The sequence below is a fragment of the Geotrypetes seraphini genome, chromosome 6 (genome assembly GCF_902459505.1).
Source record: "Geotrypetes seraphini chromosome 6, aGeoSer1.1, whole genome shotgun sequence".
Taxonomy (NCBI): Eukaryota; Metazoa; Chordata; class Amphibia; order Gymnophiona; family Dermophiidae; genus Geotrypetes; species Geotrypetes seraphini.
Genome location: NC_047089.1, coordinates 28,349,202 through 28,373,296, shown reverse-complemented (window position 1 = coordinate 28,373,296; position 24,095 = coordinate 28,349,202). Strand labels below are relative to the sequence as shown.

General features: G+C 44.0%; 1 protein-coding gene across 5 annotated transcripts in view; it reads right to left on the bottom strand.

The window, feature by feature from the left end:
• The window catches only part of AMOTL1 (angiomotin like 1), a 201,617-nt gene that overhangs the window by 142,947 nt on the left and 34,575 nt on the right, over positions 1-24,095 (bottom strand). The window contains exon 1 of one of the 5 annotated variants that reach the window (XM_033948873.1): positions 10,064-10,661. The exons of 3 other annotated variants lie outside the window; for them this stretch is intronic. The gene's annotated coding sequence lies outside the window, so the exon portion shown is untranslated. One more of the 5 variants, XM_033948871.1, reaches the window with a different exon arrangement.

The following is a 24,095-nucleotide window of genomic DNA, read 5'->3' as shown; positions in this document are numbered from 1 at the left end:
AGTTAGAGAGGGTAGGTTACAATCTATTTATGGTATTTGTTTAATTGGAAGGTGTTAAGGTGGGTAATTTGGGGGAAGGTTATCTGAAGGTAGGTGAATCTTCTGGAGGTAAAAGAGGAGGGGTTAAGATATTTGGATGAATTTTTTGAAAAGCAGGGTTTTGATTTCTTTTCTGAATGTTTTGAAGTTGTCTGATATTGTTATAAGATTGGAGATGGAATGGTTGATTTTTGCTGCTTGTGTTGCCAGAAGGTTGTCAAACATTTTCTTGCGTTGTGTGCCTTTGAGTGGGGGGAAGGCGAAAGGGTTCAAGGTTCTTCTGTGTCTTGAGGTGGAGTCTTTTGGAGTGTTAATTCCTTGCCTTTGAATACTTTGTCAAGAGCCTTCATTGAAGAGCGACCCAGTGCTATTCTGCAGAGTTTTTCTTTCCTGCTAGTTGCTTCTTTGTTTCTGAAAGAACACAGGAGATTGAAATCGTTACAACTTCTATTCTATCAACTTCAAGCTCAAAATCTTTATCATTTTCATGGTCTTCGTCTTATGTACAGTATGTTCAGTTCTAATCCCATGTTAGGCTTTCAGCTTTGACTTTTGTAAGTAGATACAGCATGTCTTCTTTGCTGCTGGTGATGAGCATTGTATCATCTGCATAGTGCAGATTGTTTATATTTTGGCCGCCAACTTTGAAACAAATGCTCTCTTCTTCCAAATTTGCTTTTCTGAAGACGGCTTTGCCGTAAAGGTTGAACAGGTAAGGTGACAATATGCATCCTTGCCTGATGCCACGTCTTATTGGAAACCAATCAGTGTTGCTATATTCTGTTCTTACTGCAGCCTCTTGATTTTTATAGAGGCTCTTTATCAGCTGTGTTATATGTTTGGATATTCCCATTTGTGCTAGAGTTCTCCATAGTTTATCGTGATCCATACAGTCAAAAGCTTTGCTGTAGTCGATACAGCAAAAATATAGGGGTTTTTGGCATTCTTTGCTCTTATCCATTATCCATCTAATATTGACAATATTAGTCTCTTGTTCATCAACTTTTTCTGAAATCGGCCTGAACTTCGGGTAGTTCTGGCTCAACATATGAGTGAAACCTTCGTTGTATTATTTTCAGCAATATTTTGCTGGCATGTGGAATTAATGCAATTGTTCTGTAGTTGTTACAGACCTTGATGTCACCTTTCTTCGGTATAAGTTGATCATGCTTTTTCCTTCCAAATATGTTGACTCAGTCGAGTGAGGGCTATGATAGCACCTTCTGAGCTTTTGATTAATTGGAATACTGGTGTCTTGTTTTTTGATAAAGCTTTAATTGCTGCTATGACTTCTTTTAAAATATCTGGTTCTTCTTCAGCATCAGTTTCCTGTTCAATTTCCCCAATGTAATCCTCATTGCCTTGTATAGATTTTCCGTATATTCTTTCCATCTTTTTTTAATGCTTTCTGGATCATTCTATAATCATTCCAAAATGAACCAACTGTCAATCATGAACATACATTTCCAACACCACAAACGTCGCCAGTACACGTGGACCTCTCCAAATGGCATGTATCAAAATCAAATAGACTACATCTGCATAGGACAGAGATGGAAATCTGCAGTTTTGACTGCAAGGACTAAACCAGGAGCATTTTATGGTAGTGACCATGAAATTTTGGCATGCCAGATCAAAATAAAGCTTTGCAAGAAGACCATTAGTGACCAAAATATGACATGGAATATGAGGGCTGTTCAAAAAGTATCAGACCTTAATTTTTCTTGCGTAAACAAATAAAGCTAGGGAGGTGTGGTTTGGTGCATGTATGTCTGAGAATATTCTTTTGGTTCTGCCTTCTAGCACCAACGGACCACTCTCAGTTCCAGCCTGTTTATCAACCGCTTCCACAGGGATAGTGTCCATTTCTCTTGCACTGGGCAACAACTGCAGTGCGCCCCCCCTCCCCCCCAGCTGGACAGGCTGGCATCTATTGTCAGTGTGATCCAGGAATCAATTTGAAATGGGTATATTGCAGGCTGCCTCCATTCAGGGTAGAGGGCCCTGTAGGGAGTCTCTCAGGGGAGACCAAGACAACAGCACATCCTGAAGTGGACACATATGCACCCTTGCCCAAGGCATTACTTCTATGGAAGCCACCATCTAGAGAAGGAGGAGGTTTCAAAAATTGTGATTGACATCTTTCTGCAATATTCTCACAAGAATGAACAGAGTACCCTAATGTTCAGCATACCATTCCTATTGCACTAGAAGAGCTGGGTGCAGATATCCATAAACTGAGTATGAAAGGGGAGCTGCTGTTACTAGGATATGAAATGGAACATCCCAACAGCAGAACTGGAAAGAAGCAAAGTGCTCTGCTCAAACAAATGGTGGTGGAACTAAATTAGTGATTCCACCACCCTCATGTGCTGCGCAGCATGTGGAACATGGATGCTCCTCAGGCTTCTACCTGCCACAAATAGGGCATGAATCTGAAGTATCCTGACCTAAGGAGTCTATCCCATTTGTTTTTAATAAAAGAAACGAGGTTTTTGAGGCAGATAGAAGTTTTTAATTTCAAATCGGGAAATCAAGATGGCCACCACAGAAGTGATTTTAGCACCAAAAAGTAGATTGTTAGGACTTGCAGGAGACCTTATGAGACTCTTGGACTGGCCCCAAATTTTAAATATGGCGCCAAAGGTTGTGCAGGTACATCGGTTTCATAGCCAATGTACGTGTACAACTTAATTAGCAATTAAAAACTCATAATTGACTAATTAAAAGTTACATACAACTCAGAAAGCGCAATTCTGTAAAAGATGTGTGCCAGTTATAATGTAGAAATTTTAAAAAGGGGTGTGGCTAGGGGCAGATCGAGGATACTCCTAAACATTAGGTGCATTGTTATAGAATATGCCCGATGCGTGCATAAATTAGGCACAGGCAAAGAAACATGATGGCAGATAGAGGCCAAATGGCCCATCCAGTCTGCCCATCTGCAGTAGCCATTATCTCTTCCTCTCTCTGAGATCCCACGTACCTATCCCACACTTTCTTGAATTCAGACACAATCTCTTGTCTCCACGCATTTATTACCCTTTCTGTAAAAAAGTATTTCCTTAGATTACTCCGGAGCCTAGCACCTCTTAATTTTATCCTATGCCCTCTCATTCTAGAGCTTCCTTTCAAATAAGACTCAACTCATACACATTTCCACCACATACGTCTCTGTCAAATCTCCCCTTTCCTACCTTTCCTCCAAAGTATATATATTGAGATCTTTAAGTCTCTTCCCATACGCCTTACGATGAAGGCCATGCACCATTTTAGTAGCCTTCCTCCAGACTGACTCCATTCCTTTTATATCTTTTTGAAGGTGCAGTCTCCAGAATTGTACACAATATTCTAAATGAGGTTTCACCAGAGTCTTATAAAGGGGAATCAATATTTCCTTTTTCCTACTGGCCATACCTCTTCCTATACACCCTAGCATACTTCTAGCTTTTGTCGTTACCTTTTCAACCCGTTTGGCCACCTAAGATCATCACATAGAATCACACCCAAATCCCGCTCTTCTGTCGTGCACATAAATTCTCACCCCCTAAACTATACCATTCCTTCGGGTTTTTGCAGCATTAAATTTGCTAAGAAATGCAAGGTCAGGCATTTAAGCCTGGTTTTAGCTGACCTAAATGCCTGTACTTAAGTTATTTATCATACACTGGTGCTAAGAATGATTCTATAAAATATACACATACCTTATAAAATCGTGCTTAGCATCACACTAGTTGATGCCAATTTTTTAGGTGTGGTATATAGAATTTAGGCCTGGATATCTAAGTGGAAGTTGGTTTAATGTGGACAAAGTGCAAAGTAATGCACATAAGGAAAAAATAATCCAAACTATAGATATACAATGAATAACATAGATAATACATTGAATTTTCCAGTCCATTTTGCTTCAGCTGCCAATAAAGCAAACAGAATATTAGATATTATTTGAAAAAAAATGGAGCAAAATTGAGAATTTCATTATGCCTCTTCATAGGTCCATGCTACAATTGCATTTTGAGTACTGTGTGCAGTTCTGGTCACTCCATCTCAAAAACGGATATAGCATAGGTCAGGACATGATAAATTTTCTTTTGAATTGAGGAGTCAGCCAGTAACACCTCTTGCCTCTTTCCCCCAGCAGCAGCATTTGTGATGGTAGCATTATGGGAGACTATGAGCCCTGCTGAGGCATAAAACAATCCTCCATATATTTTGGAGGCACATCAGCTACATTTAAAGCTTAGCCAGTTTTTAAGATTATGTCAACTGTGCTCTGAAGCAGCTGATTTTGAGCAACAGGCGATAGTTATGGCAACTACAATGAAAAAAGCGCTGGTGAATATTTTCCTTCCAGGCACAACCTTCATCTTCACCTCAACCAAATTCAGCACCATAGAGCCCAGCAATATATGGTTTTGCTGCTCGAATAATGTTGGACAACATTGCCTGCTGAATTATGCATCCTGACTAATATGATTTATTTTAGAAAAAAGCTTAAGGGTTTTCTTATTTCTGCAGGCATCTGCAACATGAAAGATGGTTGGCCATTGTTGGAAGCAGGGTACTGGGCTTGATGCACCTTCAATCTGTCCCAGTTTAGCAACTCTCATGTTCTTATGAGGGTTTAAAAAACAAACAAACAACATGTCTAATAGTACCGCTGTGGTTTAACATTTTTCATATTCTTTCATGCATAGGCAATAGAACGCTTTTTTTTTTTTTGGGGGGGGGGGAAGCTCTGCCCTAGACTCCACCCCCATAATAAGAGTTTTGTACTTGTAAATGCCATTTATTCCATTCATTTTTCATATACTGTAGACACAATATAAGCTTATTAACAATACATAATGGTAACCATAAAATTAAACTACACAAAGGACAGTCAGTTTCCCCTCTCCACCCCTGCACAGCATTTCTTTCTCTCTCCTCCACCCCCATTTGCAACGTCTCCCTCTCTTTCACTGTCCACCATCTTTCTCTTTCTCTCCCATTCCCTCCCTTGCTGCAGAAGGAGTAGGGAGAGAGAGAGGGAGGGATCCAGGGTGCCTTTTTCCAACTCCCTTTACTGCCACATCCAACATTTCTCCCTCTCTTATCCCCTGAACTGTATGCAACATTTTTTGCCCCTACTCACCAGCCCATGCCAAACATTTCTCCTTCTATCACCCCTTTCCAGCATCAGGCCACATCTTTTCCTCCATTCCCTCCACCACCATCCATGTCTAACATTCCTTCCTCTTGCATCCCTTTCCTTCCGTACCACTGTTCCCTCTCCACCATAACCAACATTTCTATCTCTCAACCTCACTCCTTTCCCACCACCAGGTCCAACAATTCTCTCCCTCCTAACAATTCTCCTCTTTCTTTCTTTCCCCATGTACGCCATCTCTTTTCCTCTCACACCCATGTTCAACAATTCTCACTTTCTATTCCCTCCCACCTCAGCATCTCTTTCCTTCTCTATGTCTCAAGGTCATGCTCCCTCCCTCCCGTGTTCCAAGTTTGTGCCCCCTCTCTCCCTTCTGTGTCACAACATGTTCCCTTCTCTCCATTCTGTGCCCCAAGTTCATGCCCCCCTCCATCATAAATTCACACTCCCTTCCTTGTCTCAATGCGCGCTTCCCCTCCCTTCTGTGTCCCAATGCACCCCTCTATCCCTCCCTTTTGTGACCCAACACACCTCTCTCCCTCCCTCCCTTGTCCCAAGTTCATGCCCCCTCCCAAGGGTGTGCACTTGTGTTCTGGCCGGCACTAAGACATCCAAGTAGGACTCCTTCTCCTTCCTTCCAGCCACACTTCTTTCTTCATAAAGCCACAGCAGCAGCAGAATATGGCCAGAGGTCCTAATGTGTGGCCCGCTATCAAAAGGTGTGCGGCCATGTAGCTTAGAGGGAACATTGCTTTATGCCTTATCACTTTTTATCTAATCAAATTTCTATTTCCTTCTCTCACCTCCCTAGCTTTCACATTTCTTATCCTCCTATTCCCTTTTATCTGCTTCCCATTACCACATTTCTATCCCAATATACTCATTCTGCTCATTTATCTCCTTGACTACTTTCCTACATGGATCCACCATTTCTAGCATCTCCCCTCCTTGTTGCTTATTTCACCCTTGTAACCCAGCATTTCTTTCCTCTCTTTCTTTCTCTCTCCCTCCCATAAGTCCAACATCTCTCATTTCTGCCCTTCCACTCCCTCCTCCCAAGTTTGACATCTCTCATCCCAACCCTGTTCTGTCCCTCAGTCCATATCCCCTCTGCCTTTCCCTGTCCATCTCTCCTCTTCCTCCTCTGCTCTCCCTGAGTTGTCCATCTTTCCTCCCCCGAATCTTCTTCCCTTTCCACATTTTGCCCTCTCCACCAAATCCATCTATCCCTCTCTCCATTTTGCCACTCCATATCTATCTCTCCCTCCCTTTCATCCTCTTCTACCATGTCTCCCTGATCCCCTCTGCCTTCCCCATGTTCTTCTCTCCCTGTCATCCTCCAAATCCATCTCTCATTGTACCCCTCTCTGCCACCTCTCCCTGTGATCCTTCTATCCTCTCTGTCGCCCCTGTCCATCTCTCCCTGTCCCTCACAAATCTGACATATTTCCCTCTTCCCCTATTCCTGTGCCACATCTCTCCCACCTTCCATCATTTGAATCCAACATCTCTCCCTCCCCCAAGTCCTATATTGCTTCCTCATTACCTTCTACCCCTACCCCAAATCCGGTGGCACCAGGCAGCACTCTGGTGGAAGCAGCATCTTTCTGACAGCCAGCTTACCTGCTGGTCGGCTCTCTCTTACGTGAACCTTCCCTCCCATGTGTCTACTTTACATTTCTTGCAAATGTTGCTGGGCAGAGGAAACGACTCTCAACCGGCGACTTCTTTCCACTACCTGCCCCAGCGGATACAGGAAGTTGTCAGAGGAGGCAGGGCGGACAGAGGCTAGAATATGCTGGTGACAGGGCGGCGCTGAGAATTGGTTCCTCCTCCTGAAAACATTTGAAAGAAATGTAATGTAGACATGCACGGGCGGGGGAGAGAAAGGAGTAGATGGCGGGGTATGGTTTGCGGCAGAGAGAACCGACCAGCAGATACACTGGCTGGCAAGAAGATGCCGCTCCCAGGAGAGTACCATCTGTGTAGATTCACCGTCGGTCCCATTGCCACCAGCAATTTTTGGGGAGGCCATGGTCCCTGTGCCTCCACCTGTTCCGGCACCTATGCATTCATGTCTTTTATATTTTAGTTGTACTTTTGTTGTTACACGCTTTGATTTTCAGAAACTGTTGGCTACACATATTTTAAATAAATAAAAATAATTAATCTAGTCCTAGCCTAACAGCAAGGGATTATGCTCCACACTTTTGGGCCAACCAGAAAAAAAACACAATTTTGTACTGGCAATATTAAAAATTCTATTTGGACTGGTAAACATAGTAATTCTTCATGTGCAGAATGAAAAGAACAAATAGGAATATAGTCATCCTGTAGAAAAAAAAAGTCTTGTGGTCTCAACAATAAAAAGTTATAACATAATGCCAAAGAGACTGATTTTAGGTTTATCTGGCAGACTGTAAACAAAATCATTGGCGACAGTGGCAGTGCACCAAGACAGCTGGTAAACACTGAAGTGATTAAAAACGTATTTCTGACTCTCAATATTTGTTTGCCTAGTTTCTTTTTTATTTGCCTTTCAAATGGAAAGTCTTGTTCAGATTTCAGGGAGGGATATTATACATTCAGGTAAAACTAGCCACATTGAGGATAATTTTCAAAACCATTTAAATTAACCTGACTGAAAATGTGGATCCTCTATTTGGCTAAAAGTACGCGTAGAATTACACAGTGTGCATACTTTTAGCCAGGCTAAAACAAGACATTTCCATGGACTCTTAAGTCAAATAAACAAGTGCTGTTTTACCACTTGATCAACCACATGTACCAAATATTATCCAGGTACTTTCTCCCTTTGTAAATCAGATACAAAGTACATAGAACTATTGAAATTGCCCTCTTTGTTGGTTGAGTTTTAACTAGCTTCTAAAGAGGGTTCCTAGATACTGGGTGTCTTCATTCTGTGCTAGCAATAGAAGCCAGCTATGTCAACATCTTTCTGATGTCCCACATGCTTCAGTCAGTGTTCTTTTACTTCCATTTCTGTAAAACATAGATTCTAGTAGAACTAGTCTATTTTTAAAAGAAATTAATACCCAGTAGCCAGCAGTCTGCACTTTTATTTGACCAGTCAAGCACCTGAGATTTAACGTACGAGATGTCTCTTTAGGTCTCTCCACACAGTACAGTTCCATTATGGGGAAAGGCCTCTTCTCAAAACAAGAGATACAACATTCAGTAATGAAAAAGATCAAACAGAAGCAAGGTAATTTTTAGAAAAATCTTGAAAAACTGGTAACTATATTATATAGCACTAGCATAATAATTGCATACCATATTTTCTTTTTAAACTAAGAATCACATTCCAAGTAGAGTATATGTCTTTGCTGTACTTTGGCCCTTATTAAGCATAGAGTGAATAATGGCTTATTTATTGACACACAATGTGACCTTTTTCAAATCCTGGAAGCTGAAAAGTCTCAAGTTGACCACCACTTTTTAAGGGTGGTTTTGAAAAATTTGATAAAGTAGTAAGTTAAACCACCTAGTCTCCATTGAGGTCTATACACTTAGGGGCCTGTCACTTCCTGAACTGCAGTTACCACAGACCCTAGACGCCAGATGTGTCAGAAAATCACACATAGCAATGCCTAGTGATATTTAATTCTGGCACCACCCCATACTATGACCACTATTTCCATGTTAGGCATCACTAGGCGTTACTATGCGCCAGGGACATAGGTGCCAGTCGCGGAAGAATCCTAGCGCTGCCTATTTTTTAATGTTATTTTGTAATTGGCTTTTAATGGTGTGTTCAATTATTAAATTTGGCGCAGGTAGGTGTGCTTCAGGTGCCTACTGCCACCTAACTTTAGGCGGCCCTTGCAGAATTTCCTCCTTAGTCCAGCATACTGTAGGAAAAATAGCTTACAAAAAAAGGGAAACTCACTGGACAAAGTGTTATAGCCCTCAATGAAGACTACGCTGTTTAACTTATTTTTTTACCTAACTTTTCAAACTACCCTTACAGCTGCTCATATTACTAACTAAACCACCAGTTCAAATGAGACAACATATGAAAGGGAAATTATATGAGTGAAATAAAACTAAATCTGGTATTCAGCGAGAGAAATATATTAAGAACCAGTTTCTGTGTGAGGAACCCTAGCAATAGGGCTCTTCCCTCCTCTTAATGCCCAATATTGCTTTTATTTGATCTTTTGATTTACTACATCATCTATCCCATTTAAGATGCACATTAACTGTATAAAAATAAAAACAAACCCTAAAATGTGGTATCATATGTTTTGCCAAATCCTAATTACAGCTTTCAGTTAAGCTTAAAAAAATAAACTTCTCTCTCTGTCATTCGGGGGGAAGGGGGGGGTTCCATCAGCAGACTGCCAAAATATTAAACAGAGCCTATTCAGAGAGGATATTTCATGCCCAGACATATTTCACAAAGAACCTATATGTTCGTGTTCTTCCTAAAGCTGTCTTCTAAAGGCGTTTTCCTCGCGTTCACCCCTCCTCCCACTGTTGTTGAGGAAAAAAACGCCAAGTTCAGAACATTACTGATAAAACATTACGGCTTCAATAAGCCATCAAACAGCGATTTTGCTAAGTGCCTCACAGTCTGCAAGCAGGCAACCTATACATGTTTACACAAAAGAATTCTTTTACCTTTCAGTTCTTGCTGAGAAGTTCCCAGAAGAAGCTTTTAATCCACCATGAAACTACCATCACAGACTATTTACCCCTAAAACAGCGCTCGAATGGCTGGTAGAGAGAAAGCTACAACGTGCTTGACATGGTGTGGAAAATGCCTCGAGACGGCGAGAAAAGTCCTGATTCTGAACCGAACAATCAGCCCCATTTACTCTGGAACGAAAGGAATGTCAGAATTTTACCTACCGGTACTCGAGCATCAGCCGTCGCCTCCGGGGTCCTAAAGAGTCATCACGTTACGTACTGTTACCACCAAATTCCGAACGCATTGCTGAAAAGGGGCAGTAAAAAAGCCAATCCGTAACCCTACACTGTATACGGCAAAGTCTGCTCTGCGACGGTCCTAGTGCACTCTCGGTGTTCGTGCGGAAGCGTGATCTGTTTTTATGCTTGTTAAATATTTCGTGGAGCTTAAAAATACAGCTACAAACTTCGAGTGTAGTAATGCATTCGCCTGGTCCTCTAACGTTTGAAACACGAAAGGAAGAAAGGGGTATTTGCTTTGCTGTAGCTCGGGATGTGGGGAGCTGGGAGCAGCATAAGCCTTTTTAGTGGCATGCTTTCCCAACCAGAGGCTATTATTTCTATTGCGAATCGAAAAGGTCTGTTCATAACGAAGTTCTCTAGCTGGACTTTTAAGGCGTGTGGTCATGCTCAGGAGCTGCTGGAAAAACTTAATTAAAGGTTCTTTTTTTCCTTTACCAAACGGAATGGCTAAAACAGTCTCAGAATCATTGCAAGGAAGCCTGAATATCTTCCACAAGCCAGCAAGAGTAAGGGTGCCCCATTCTGAAAACTGCTCGTGTGATTCTCAAGGATAGTTCCTAGTTATGCTTTATACTTAACGTGGCCATTTATTTTATTGCCTCAAAATGGGACATCCTACCCGGAATATAATGCAAAATATAGACAGCAGATATAAAGTCTCAAAACTGACACATTTTGATCACTAAATTGAAAATAAAATTATTTTTCCTACCTTTGTTGTCTGATTGTAGGGTCATGAAATGGTTAACTGTTGTTTAAAATATTGCTCTGGCCTACATAGCTGACAATCTATTGACTTCATCTGCCTAAAATGTATGTCCCTACCTTACCACATTGTAAGCTAGATAAGAGTTTGAGCCATGATGTACCCTGCCCTTCTGTACATTTAACTGTAAGAGTTAGATAAGTGTCCTGCTAGTAACCTGCTAGTGTGAGCTTAGAACCAATGAGTGTTAAGAAAAGTAACACGTGAAAAGCTTTTTCTAGAATTCAGTTGTATAGCCAGAAAAATGAATAAATATCTCTGTAACTTCCTGGTTTCGGCACTTCTGAGCCAGCTTGGAGCTCAGGGGTCCAGCATGCATGCTGTGAATAAAACTCTTGTACTTTCTTCACGCCTCTGACTTTGTGTGTCCAAGTGACCTTTCATTTGGCTTCCGAACAGGGACTTGAAGGTCTCTTGACCACTGGTTACTCGATTGGTCACTTGTTTCTGGTCCTACGGCTGATGTGTCTGCTTAGCCGGCTGCCTTCCTTTTGGGGGGTTGGCAGACCTCAGGACGTTGGACCGCTTCAACTGACTTATCTAGTCTCAGTTTAAAGTACAAGAATCTGTATCAGTTTAATTCTGTCCTGGAGTGGCCACCATCTGGTAAGTGGGGATTGATCATCCCTATCCTGTCTCTATTTTCCTGCCTAGTAAGCCACGTGATCTGTCGCTGAAGTTGTGGGAAAGGATTCTAGGAACTGTTATTTTCTGGTTGAGTAACTGAACTGAAATCTGTTGAGTTTTGTGTGTTTGAGAGTGTCTGAGACGTCCTTGAGGACGAAGCGAGTGTGAACCTGTTAGTACTGCGTTTCCCTAGTCCGGAGACGGGCAGGGCCAGGAATTCAGGGAAGTGTTTTTGTCCTCCATTGCACAATGGGGGGATGTCTGTCTACCTGTGGGGATCCCTTGATATGTTAGCTAATTTTAAAAAGGGATTTGTCTCTGATTACACTTAACAAATCAACCCTTATTTGTCTGTGCCAGTTAGAATGGCCGATATTTGGTGTGGGCTGGCCCCCTCTGGCTCCCTGGAAGAGGACATAACCCGTCAGGTTTTTATGCATTCGTTTGCTGTCGGTTCCTCTTCCAGTCAGCCAATTTTTGCATTCCAATGGGAAAACCCTTCCACTGGACAAACCTCCCAAACCTGGACTCGTCTACCCCAGGGCTTTAAAATTAGCCCCACTCTATTCAGCACCGCCCTTGCTTCAGACCTTGCCAAATTCTTCCTTTCATCTGATTCCCAAGTCCTGCAGTATTCCGGGTTCTTTATGAGTTCTGTCTGTCCAAATGTATCAGTGAAGTTTAAACTGTCAGTTGTTTAAAGCAGGAGAGGGGAGTACCCCTCCTCCTCCTTATGTGATAAGGGCCATGAAGTGTTTAGCACTTCAAATGCGGTTTCTCCTGAAACAGATAAGTGGTTTTGCATTTTAAGTTTTTGGCTGTTATAAAATTTTATGTATATTCAGAAATGCATGTAAACAAAAAATATGATTTCTGGAAATTATATTCCATGCTAAAAAGAAGTTCTTTGTCTACATTTAGAAGTTATTTGTCTAATTTAAAAATTCTGAAAAGGACTACATCTGTAATTTGATCTCTTTGATCTTTAAGCACTTCTCTCTCTCTCCTTTGTGAAATTCTGTTGGAAGGGGGAGTAAGTCTCTACTGAGACCCATGTTGATTGTAAAAAAAAAAAAAAAGGAACAATGTTTAAACTTGTGAGTACAGTAAAACCTTGGTTTGGGAGCATTTGTTCCAGAAGCATGCTTGTAGTCCAGGGCACTCGTGTACAAAAATATACATACTTGTATTGCAAGCCCTTGCTCGTTTGGAACAGTCACTGCATTTCTGCAGCGTCATATAGTGAGGAACCATTGGCTCAGTTGTGAAAATGTGATGCTTCTATACTGTATGTATGTGTATTGCACTACGTTGCTGGTATATAAAATTTAATCATTGCTTGTCTTATAGAACACTTGCAAACCAAGTTATTTGCAATCCAAAGTTTTATTGTATATTCCAATCTTTATTTTGTATTTCTGTTTATAAATCATGCAAGTTTAGGTATAACAATGTAATTTTTAGGAATGCTTTTATATGGAAGTAAATATTTTTGCCAGTCAGCTGATAGTGAAGGGACTGCTGCTTTAGAGAGCGCTTGTGTCAGACTACCCTGCTTAGTGGGTGATCCAGAACTGCATTTTACTTAATTTTTACAAGTCAGCTCTTTGGGGTAGGAACCTGATACAGCTAGTGGGTCTGCCTTTTAAATTTTCCTGTGGCCATATTTCCACTGATTCCAAGTATGCCTTCCTTGTGTCACCTGCCTTGGCTTTCAAATCTCCCATGGTACCAGGTCCCTTCCTACACCCATGTCCAGGCTATCTGTAGTCTCCCTGTCCCTGATAACTGCAAGGCTCTGAGCATCTTTCTCAGTATTGCAGGATACTGTCCCATCTGGATCCCTGATTTCTCTACTATTGCTCGTCCTCTGTATGATGCCTGAAAAACTTCTGATTCAGGCCCCTGCCCTGAGCTGTATGCCCTCACTTCTGCCCTGCGCCACTCTGCCTCTCAGTCTTGCAATATATATACTGACTCCAAATATGCTTTCTTTACCTTGTATTCCCATAGGGCCATCTGGAAACATCGAGATTTCATTACAGCTTCCGGCCACCTGATCCATCATGCTCCCCTCATTCTTGACTACCCTCACGTGTTTCTGTTATGCACTGCCATGCTTACAGATGCGTGACGGACCTTGTCTCTCGTGGCAATGCCCTTGCCGACTGCACAGCCCGAGCTGCCAGTCTCTGCCCCCTCCTTCGGCTCCTCTGTATACCATCATTCCTTTTCTGGACTCCCTTAAACCCCAATACACTTCTCAGGAACAGACTTGGGCATGCACTATTTTGGGCCAGTCTGACCTGAAAGGGGGGTGGATATGCCAATGCGCCAATTCAAGTGCCAATCCAGACCCACACACTGATACTTCAAACGCAAGCACAGCGGGTACCCTCATATTCATTCCTCAACACCTGGTCCTCACGATTGTCACAAGATGACATGATCTGGCACACTCTGGAGAACCCGCTATAAAATTGACTCTCAAGAGACATTTCTTTATCAGTCACCTTGATCAGCTATGGTCCGACAGTGTGTTGTCGGTTCTAGAATAAAATCCCCAATCAGATGACTGCCACCTCTTGGACACCAACCCATCGGAACACATTCGATGCAGGTCCTATCTGTAGATTTTACCCACATGCCCATTTCCCGTTCCCTCAGTCACTTCCTAGTCTTCACAGACACCCTGACTAGATGGGTCAAAGCCTTCCTTACTTGCACTGAACGCGCCAGAGATGTAACCAAACACCTCCTGAATAATTCCGTGCTTTGGTCTCCTTGTTTCTATAGGCAGTGACAATGGCCCTGCTTTCATTGCCGATGTTGTCCGACACATTGCTCAGGCCCTCCAAATTGAATAGAAATTATATGCTGCTTACTATCCTGAGAGCTCTGGTCAGGTCGAAAGAATGAACAGAACTCTTAAGACCCTTCTCATGAAATGAATTGAAGAAACTAATCTGTCCTGGTCTGTCCTGCTGCCCTCTGTCCTATTTCAGATTAGATGCACCCCATCTAAACCCACTAAATTGTCCCCATTTGAGCTCATGTTCGGCCGGCCACCACCCATTGTGAACCCAGATCCTGGTTCCTTTGCTACTCTGGGATCAGATATCCTCCAGAGTCAGGTCCAATCTTTAGCCAAGGCCCTTCAAGAGCTCCACAAATGGGTCCTGGAAAGGGCCCCACTATCGAATAGCTACACAAGTCCATGGGTATGTCCCTGGAAATACAGTATGGCTAAAACTTGGAAGTCAGACCCCCTGAAACCTAGGTGGATAGGTCCTTTTACTGTCCTAATTTCTTCTCTTACAGTTGTCAAGGTGTCCGGACATGAAACTTGGTTCCACTACAACATGGATCTTCAGCTGAAGCTTTCTAAAGACCTCAAAAGTTCTGAATATTTACCACTGTACTTAGCAGGTGTTCTGAATATAATTCTTTATAAGTGTTTGAGTTTAATCGACTGCCTATGGTTCACCACTGCCTTTAGCAAGTGTCTTGAGTATAACTGTTTGAAGTTTTCAATGTTGTGCCTGAAAGAAAAATGAGTTTCCTCTGTTAGTATATATATAGATATGATATTTGTGTTGCCCTAACTTATGCTTCTTTCTTCTGTATTTCTTTCCTATTGTACTTAACAAGTGCCCCTAGCCCTTTGCCTGATGTTTGTTTGCAAGAAGGAGTTAAGTACAGAAAGTGTCAAACATTTGAGGGTATTTTCTGTTTCCAACCTACTGGTGATGAAGTTTAAAAGTGGACGGAAATCTGCATTGATAATGTTGAGGGTCCACTTATCAACTAGACTCTTATTGTAGACCCCACTCGCCTGGTGTCTTTGTATTGTGATAAATGTGTGTTATTTGATGTTTCTCAAGGTCATGGTACTACCCCTAATATAGTTTTGTGTGGCTCCCTAGATTGACAGCATTATTATACCAAATGTGCTAAGTATATATGTCTGTATAACCTGATGCCTTTAAGAACTGCCCCTATGAGGAAACCTTCACTAATGGTGGAGCCTGTCCTTTATGAGAAAGTGTCTTGTGGGCCACCTACAATAACCCACAGAAATATCCCCCTAATACCCCGTCTGCCTCCCTTACTATAGGTCCTAGCTCTGGCCCCTTGTGTACTACAGGCTACTGTAATCCCATGGTTTTCACTATCACTGACCCATATAACTGGAATGCCAATGTCCAAGTCCAGAAGGCCAGAGACCGCATGGTATTGTATATTGATGGTAAAAGGTGAGACCCAGGTACTGTTGTATATGTCCAAATTGTATCCCGCTCATATGCTCCTGTCCATCACTCTGTGATGTTTCCCCAGTTTTATGAAAGTAGATGCTGATATCCTGTAATCACTAGAAATCTGTTTATACAGTTTGTTGAAACTATAGGTCAGACTCTTAATGTTAGCAATTGTTTTGTATGAGGAGGGACTGGTATGGGAGAACAGTGGCTATTGGAGGCAATGCAGCTGGACATGTTAAATCTGACTTCACAGACCCTCACTTTTACGTCAGGTCCATGACCTTCACGATGGGCCTTGCGAACCTCCATTGTTGCTTCCCACTGTCTTCAGCGCCCTTCAGACACTGCTTAATGGAACTTCCTATGAATGATGGTCAGCTCCTGATATTTGATACTGGCTCTGTGATCTGTTTGCCTACTCTTGGTTGCCTGCTAACTAGATTGGTACATGTGTACTTTGCATGATCCGTACCAGCTTCTTCCTGTTACCGCTGGCCGATGGTGAACACCTGGGAGCCCCTGTATTCAACACCAGGGGTCGCCAAAAGCGGTCTACTTCCACCAATTCCCTTAAAATAGGTGAATGGGGTAATGACTGTCCTTCAAAATGGATCATTGCTGCTTATGGACCTGCCACATGGACCGAAGATGGCACCTGGGGCTATCGGACCCCAATCTACATGCTGAACTGCATTATTCGTCTACAAGCTGTACTTGAACTGATAACTAATGAGACCACCCGAACTATGAGTACCATTGGCAGAGCAAATGCTAAAATACGCACTGCTATTTATCAGAATCGTCTAGGTTTGGACTATTTACTAGCTGCTGTGCCTGTGATAAATTCAACCTCTTCAACTGCTGCCTTGAACTTGAGTAAAATGATTGAGGACGATGTGGATCGTATCACCAAACTGGCTCATGTTCCTGACCAGACCTGGCGTGACCTTACTGCAGACTGGATCTCTGGTACCTTCAGCTCCTGGTTGCCCTCTGGTTCAGCACTGAAGATCATCTTGCTGGTTGCCGCCCTGTCTTCTCTGCTCCTTTGCTGCCTGCCCTGTGTAGTCCCAATAGCCATAAAGCTGCTCCACTGAACTATGGACTCTGCTGTCAACTGTTCCACTGCTGCATTGGCCCTTGCCCTCTCCCAGTATCATCCCTTACCCACTGGGGACGCCGACTTTCCTGACCCCTAACTTTATTTTGTCAGGCTTAGCTCCTTAGGTACGCCAGCCTGAAAGGGGGGAATGTAGGGTCATGAAATGGTTAACTGTTGTTTAAAATATTGCTCTGGCCTACATAGCTGACAATCTATTGACTTCATCTGCCTAAAATGTGTGTCCCTACCTTACCACATTGTAAGCTAAATAGATAAGAGTTTGAGCCATGATGTACCCTGCCCTTCTGTACATTTAACTGTAAGAGTTAGATAAGTGTCCTGCTAGTGACCTGCTAGTGTGAGCTTAGAACCAATGAGTGTTAAGAAAAGTAACATGTGAAAAGCTTTTTCTAGAATTCAGTTGTATAGCCAGAAAAATGAATAAATATCTCTGTAACTTCCTGGTTTCGGCACTTCTGAGCCAGCTTGGAGCTCAGGGGTCCAGCATGCATACTGTGAATAAAACTCTTGTACTTTCTTCACGCCTCTGACTTTGTGTGTCCAAGTGACCTTTCATGATGAGTCTCTGGTTGCACTTCCTTCTGACTGTGCATCCTTTCTTTCATTTCTCTCTCCCTGCCCCCCCCAGCCACAACAACAAGCCAGGTACGTGCAACAACTGCACAAGTCTCCCCCCAACGTCAATTCTGATGTCGGAGAGGAAGTTCCGGCCCAGCCAGGCAGCGATTGACCGGGGGGGGGGGGAAGGAAGGCTTGTGCAGAATTGACATTGGGGGGAAGGCTTGTGTAGTCACTGCATGCACCTGATCTGTTCCTGCATCAGCGTTGTTCCCAGGTGATCGACTCGCGTTGCCTTCGTTTTGGGCACCCCTGCACTAGGGAGAACACTGCAGTGGGATGCTCAAAAATGGGACATTTTGGCATCCCAAAGCTGTGCTTCGGGACAACGGGACAAGCTAATTCAAAACAGGATAGTCCCGTTCAAAAAGCACAGTTACTTACCGTAACAGTTGTTATCCAGGGACAGCAGGCAGCTATTCTCACATATAGATGATGTCATTCACGGAGCCCGGATGCGGACAGCCTTGCAAGCAGCTTGCTTGTAGATACTTAAAAGTTTCGAATCAGCCACACCGTGCATGCGCGAGTGCCTTCCTGCCCAGCGCAGGGCGAGTCTCCTCAGTTCAGATAACTAGCAGAGAAGCCAACCAGGGGAGGTGGGTGGGTTGTGAGAATAGCTGCCTGCTGTCCCTGGATAACAACTGTTACGGTAAGTAACTGTACTTTATCTCAGGACAAGCAGGCAGCCTATTCTCACATATGGGTGACCTCCAAGCTAACCAGAATGGGATGGTGGGAGCGTTGGCAACTTAGGAGAATAAATTTTGTAATACTCTCTGGCCAAAATGGCCAGAGATTCTAGAGAAAATATCCAGACAATAGTGAGAGGTGAATGTATGAACCGAGGACCAGGTAGCAGCTTTGCAAATGTCCTCAATAGGTGTAGATCTGAGGAAAGCCACTGAAGCTGCCATTGCTCTGACTTTATGGGCTGTGACTCGACTCTGTAGTTGTAATCCAGCCTGGGTATAGCAGAAAGAGATACAAGCAGCCATCCAGATGTACGCTTAGAGATTGGATGTCCCAACTTGTTTGGATCGAAGGAGACAAAAAGCTGAGGAGCAGATCAGTGTGGTTTGGTGCATTCCAAGTAGAAGGCCAAAGCGCGTTTACAGTCCAGGGTATGAAGAGCTGATTCTCCAGGATGAGAATGAGGTCTTGGAAAAAATACTGGAAGTACAATAGATTGATTGAGATGAAATTTCGATACCACTTTATGTAAGAATTTAGGATGAGTACAGAGGACTACCTTGTCATGATGGAAAACTGTGAAAGGTGGATCAGCAACTAAAGCTTGCAGCTCACTGACTCTTCGAGCAGATGTGAGGGCAATGAGAAATAAGTGAGATATTTCAGATGAGTTGTATGCATTGGTTCAAAAGGAGGTTTCATCAATTGAGCAAGAACAACATTGAGATCCCAAACCACTGGAGGAGGTTTGACACTGAAAAGTCATTTCATGAATCTGGAAACCACAGGATGAGCAGAAAGGGAAAGCAGCAATTGCACTAAGATGGACTCGAATGGATGTAGACTTGAGGCCAGAGGTAGATAAGTGCAGAAGATAATCCAAGACGGAAGACAAGGAGGTATCTCGAGGCTCCTTGTGATGAGAGATGCACCACATAGAAAATCTTGTCCATTTTTCGTGGTAGCATTGTCTAGTGGCAGGCTTTCTGGAAGCCTCTAAAACAGGGGTGTCCAACCTTTTGGCTTCCCTGGGCCTCATTGGACGAAAAAAAAATTTCTGGGGCCGCACAAACACTAACACTAGCTGATGAGCAAAAAAAGGTTGAGCAGGTCCCAAATTTGCAATCACTAATATAGAAGATGTACATATCTAATAATAAACCTTCATTAAAGGGACATGGGAGAGGAACCCAAAAAAGCAGTAGAAACATAGAAATAGACGGCAGATAAGGGCCACAGCCCAAATAGTCTGCCCACCCTAATGACCCTCCCCTACCTTTCTCTGTGAAAAGATTCCACGTGACAATCCCATTTGGCCTTAAAATCAGGCACGCTGCTGGCCTCAATCACCTGACGTGGAAGACTATTCCAGCGATCAACCATCCTTTCAGGGAAAAAGAATTTCCTGGTGTCACCGTGCAGTTTCCTGCCCCTGATTTTCCACGGATACCCTCTTGTTGCCGTGGGACCCTTGAAAAAGAAGATATCTTCTTCCACCTTGATGCGGCCCGTGAGATACTTGAATGTCCAATCGCTATGGGGATCCAGGAAGCGACCACAGACTGCGTGCAGAAGGAGGAGGACCCAGGACGGTGGACAGAGGTCTCTGTGCAGACCGAGACCATCCCCCAGCGCTACACTACAGTCTCTACACAGACAGGAGGCCGCGCAGGTGGATGGAGATCTCATGCAGGAACTAAGGAGCCTCAGGGAGGAGGTGATACGCCTGAGAAGCATCCGAGAGAACGAGGCCTACATCGACGGAGTCGTCCAGGAGCTGTCCCAAATCACCGAGCAGGCCCATGACAAGTCCATCCTCGAGACACTCAAATCATCAACTTTGAAACCAACAATTGGGATACAGGAAATGGCTAGCGGCACTGACTCCTGGCAGCTGGTGACCTCCTCCACGGGCAAACATAGGAGACACCCCCCCCCCCCTTTTTCAATCTCTTCATCTTCTCCTTCTTCTTACAAACAGGGCATCAACCCCTCAACTCACCCTGCGGAACAGATTCCAGATTCTTCAGGAAGGAACTGCCGATGAGGAACAGGAGCAGGCCCAACACACAGCTCCATCTCCAGGGACAACTGACCGGCTCTCCCCAAAGAAGACTTCAGAGGGTGGTGGTTAATGGTACCCTCTCTAAAACATCGGAGGTGACCAGTGGAGTGCCACAGGGCTTGGTCCTGGGTCCATTCCTTTTCAACATATTCATAGGGGATCTGACTCGAGGGCTTCAAGGTAAAATAACTATTCGCCAATGACATCAAACTATGTAATATAGTAAGTGAATGCAGTTTTCCAGAATTATATGGCGCAGGACCTGCTTACATTGGAAAGTTGGTAGTCAACCTGGCAGCTAGGCTTTAATGCTAAGAAATGTAAGGTCATGCACCTCGGAAGCGGAAATCCATGCAGGATGTACTTCTTGAACGGAGAAACTTTAACTAGGACTTCAGCAGAACAAGATTTAGGAGTAATCATCAGTGCAGACATGAAAACTGCCAATCAAGTAGAGAAGGCTTCATCTAAGGCAAGGCAGATATTGGGTTGTATCAATAGAAGTTTCGTCAGCCGAAAGCCTGAATTCATAATGCCGTTGTACAGGGCCATGGTGAGACCTCATCTGGAGTACTGTGTGCAATTCTGGATGCCACATTACAGTAAAGATGTGCGCAGAATTTAATCGGTTCAGCGGAAGGCCACCAGAATGATCTCGGGGCTCAAGGGTCTCGTATGAAGAGAGACTGAACAAATTGCAGCTCTACACTCTCGAGGAACGTAGGGAGAGGGGAGACATGATCGAAACATTTAAGTACCTCACGGGACGTGTCGAAGTGGAAGATGATATTTTCTTTCTCAAGGGACCCTCGGCCACAAGAGGGCACCCGCTCAAACTCAGGGGCGGAAAATTTCATGGCGACACCAGAAAGTATTTCTTCACAGAGAGAGTGGTTGATCATTGGAACAAGCTTCCAGTGTAGGTGATCGAGGCAGACAGCGTGCCAGACTTTAAGAATAAATGGGATACCCATGTGGTATCCCTACGAGGGTCAAGATAAGAAAATTGGGTCATTAGGGCATAGACAGGGGGTGGGTAAGCAGAGTGGGCAGACTTGATGGGCTGTAGCCCTTTTCTGCCATCATCTTCTATGTGTCTATGTCTCGATCATGTCTCCCCTCTCTCTGCGTTCCTCGAGTGAGTATAGCTGTAATTTATCTAGCTGTTCCTCGTATGGGAGATCCTTGAGTCCCGAGACCATCCGGGTGGCCATTCTCTGGACTGACTCGAGTCTCAGCATATCTTTGCGGTAATGTGGCCTCCAGAATTGCACACAGTATTCCAGATGGGGTCTCACCATGGATCTATACAATGGCATAATGACTTCAGGCTTACGGCTGACAAAACTCCTGCTTATGCAATCTATGATTTGTCTAGCCTTGGATAAAGCTTGCTCCACTTGATTGGCAGTCTTCATACCCTCACTGACGATCACCCCTAAGTTTCGTTCTGCTATAGTTCTTGTTAGGATCTCGCCATTAAGGGTGTAAGTCTTGCATGGATTTTGGCTGCCCAGGTGCATGACTTTGCATTTTTTGGCATTGAAGATGAGTTGCCAGGTCCTAGACCAGCGCTCCAGTAGGAGTAGGTCATGCATCATGTTGTCCGGCATTGAGTTTTTGTCTGTTGTGCTTTTGCCCACTACATTGCATAGTTTGGCGTCATCGGCGAATAATGTTATTTTACCTCGGAGCCCCTCTGCCAAGTCTCTTTATAAAGATGTTGAATAGGATTGGGCCCAAGACCAAGCCCTGCGGCACTCCACTGATCACCTCCATCGTTCCGGAGGGGGTGCCGTTCACCACTACCCTCTGAAGCCTACCTCCAAGCCAGTTCCCAACCCATTTCGTCAATGTGTCGCCCGATCCTATAGAACTCATCTTGCTCAGCAACCTGCGGTGTGGTACGCTATCAAATGCTTTGCTGAAGTCCAGGTATACAATGTCCAGGGACTCCCCAACATCCAGCTTCCCCGTCACCCAGTCAAAGAAGCTGATCAGGTTGGATTGGCAGGATCTCCCCTTGGTAAATCCATGTTGACGGGGATCCTGTAGATTCTCCTCGTTCAGGATCGTATCCAATTGGCATTTGATCAGAGTTTCCATTAGTTTGCTCACTATTGATGTGAGACTCACTGGTCTGTAGTTCGCTGCCTCCATCCTGGATCCTTTTTTGTGGAGTGGAATGACGTTAGCCGTCTTCCAGTCCAACGGGACTCTACCTGTACTGAGGGAGAGATTGAAGAGCGCGGATAGCGGTTCCAAGACATCACTCAACTCTCTGAGCACCCTGGGGTGTAGGTTGTCAGGCCCCATTGCCTTGTTAACCTTGAGCTTAAACAGCTCACAGTAGACACTGCTGGGCATAAACTCGAAATTACTAAACGGGTCTACTGAGCCATCCCTTGTCTGTAGCTGAGGCCGAGTCCCGGCGCCTTGCGGGTGAAGACTGTGCAGAAGTATTCATTTAACAGTTTGGCTTTTTCCGAGTCTTTTCTACAAAGTTTCCGTCTGGTTTCCTAAGGCATACTATCCCGCCTGTGTTTCTATTTCTGTCACTGATATACCTGAAGAAGGATTTATCTCACTTCGCTAGAGACTCCTCCATGCGGAATTTGGCCTCCCTAACTGTTGTTTTGACGGCTCTTGACTTGGCCAGATAATCTTCTCTAGAGTCCTGCTTCCCTGATTGTTTGTAAGAGATGAATGCTTTTTTCTTCTCTTTGATGAGGTCTGAGATCTCCGCAGAGAACCACTGTGGCTTATTGTTCCTTCACCGTTTACTTACTGATTTTACCTAGCGGTTGGTTACCTCCTGTATGGTGGCTTTCAGAGTCGACCACATTTCTTCCATGTTATCGGTTTCTGCTTGGTTTTGCAGCGCCTGATGAACGAAATCTCCCATGTCTTTGAAGTTTGTGTCCTTGAATTTGAGGACCTTGGTCAGTGTGGTAGATTTAGTGAAACCTTTCCTGAGATTGAACCATACCATGTTGTGGTCACTGGAGGCCAACGTGACTCCCTCCGAGGCCTCTGTGACACTTTCTCCATTGGTAAGTATCAGGTCCAGTATTGCCTGATCCCTTGTTGGCTCCAACACCAGTTGCTCCCTTCATAGAGTTTAATAGCCTCCTGCTGCTGCCGAAAGCAGGGGAAAGTGTGTCCCAATCCACATCAGGTTGGTTGAAGTCACCTAACAATACTGTGTCCCCATGCAAGGTGATATTCTTTATATCTCCGATTAATTCCATATCTAGGTCATCCTGTTGTCTTGGGGGTCTGCATATTACGCTAAGATATAGGCATTTGTCCTTTCCCCTGGCCAAATTTATCCAAAGGGATTCCCCTGTGTACTGGACATCTGCGATTCTGGTGACCTTAATGTCATCTTTAGTATATAGTGCTACACCTCCTCCCATTTTGCCCTCCCTGTCATGGCAAAGCAAGTTATAACCCGGTATGACCATGTCCCACCCGTGGGAGTCCGTGAGCCAGGTCTCAGATATCGCCACCACATCCAGGTCGGCGTTCCTCATTTCCGTTTCCAATTCCAGGATCTTGTTTCCCAGACTGTGGGCGTTGACGTACATAGCCCTCCATGTTGTATGTTTGTTACGTCTCAGTGGGGATATTCCCGCTTGAGCTACTTGGACACTTAGCATTAATTGCATGTTTTGTACTCTCCCTAGACCCAGAACTACAATGGGCACCTATTCCGGACTCCCTAGACCCAGAACTACAGCGTGCACCTATCCCAGACTCGGAAATGTGTGTACCCTGTTGGTGTATTTCCGCTT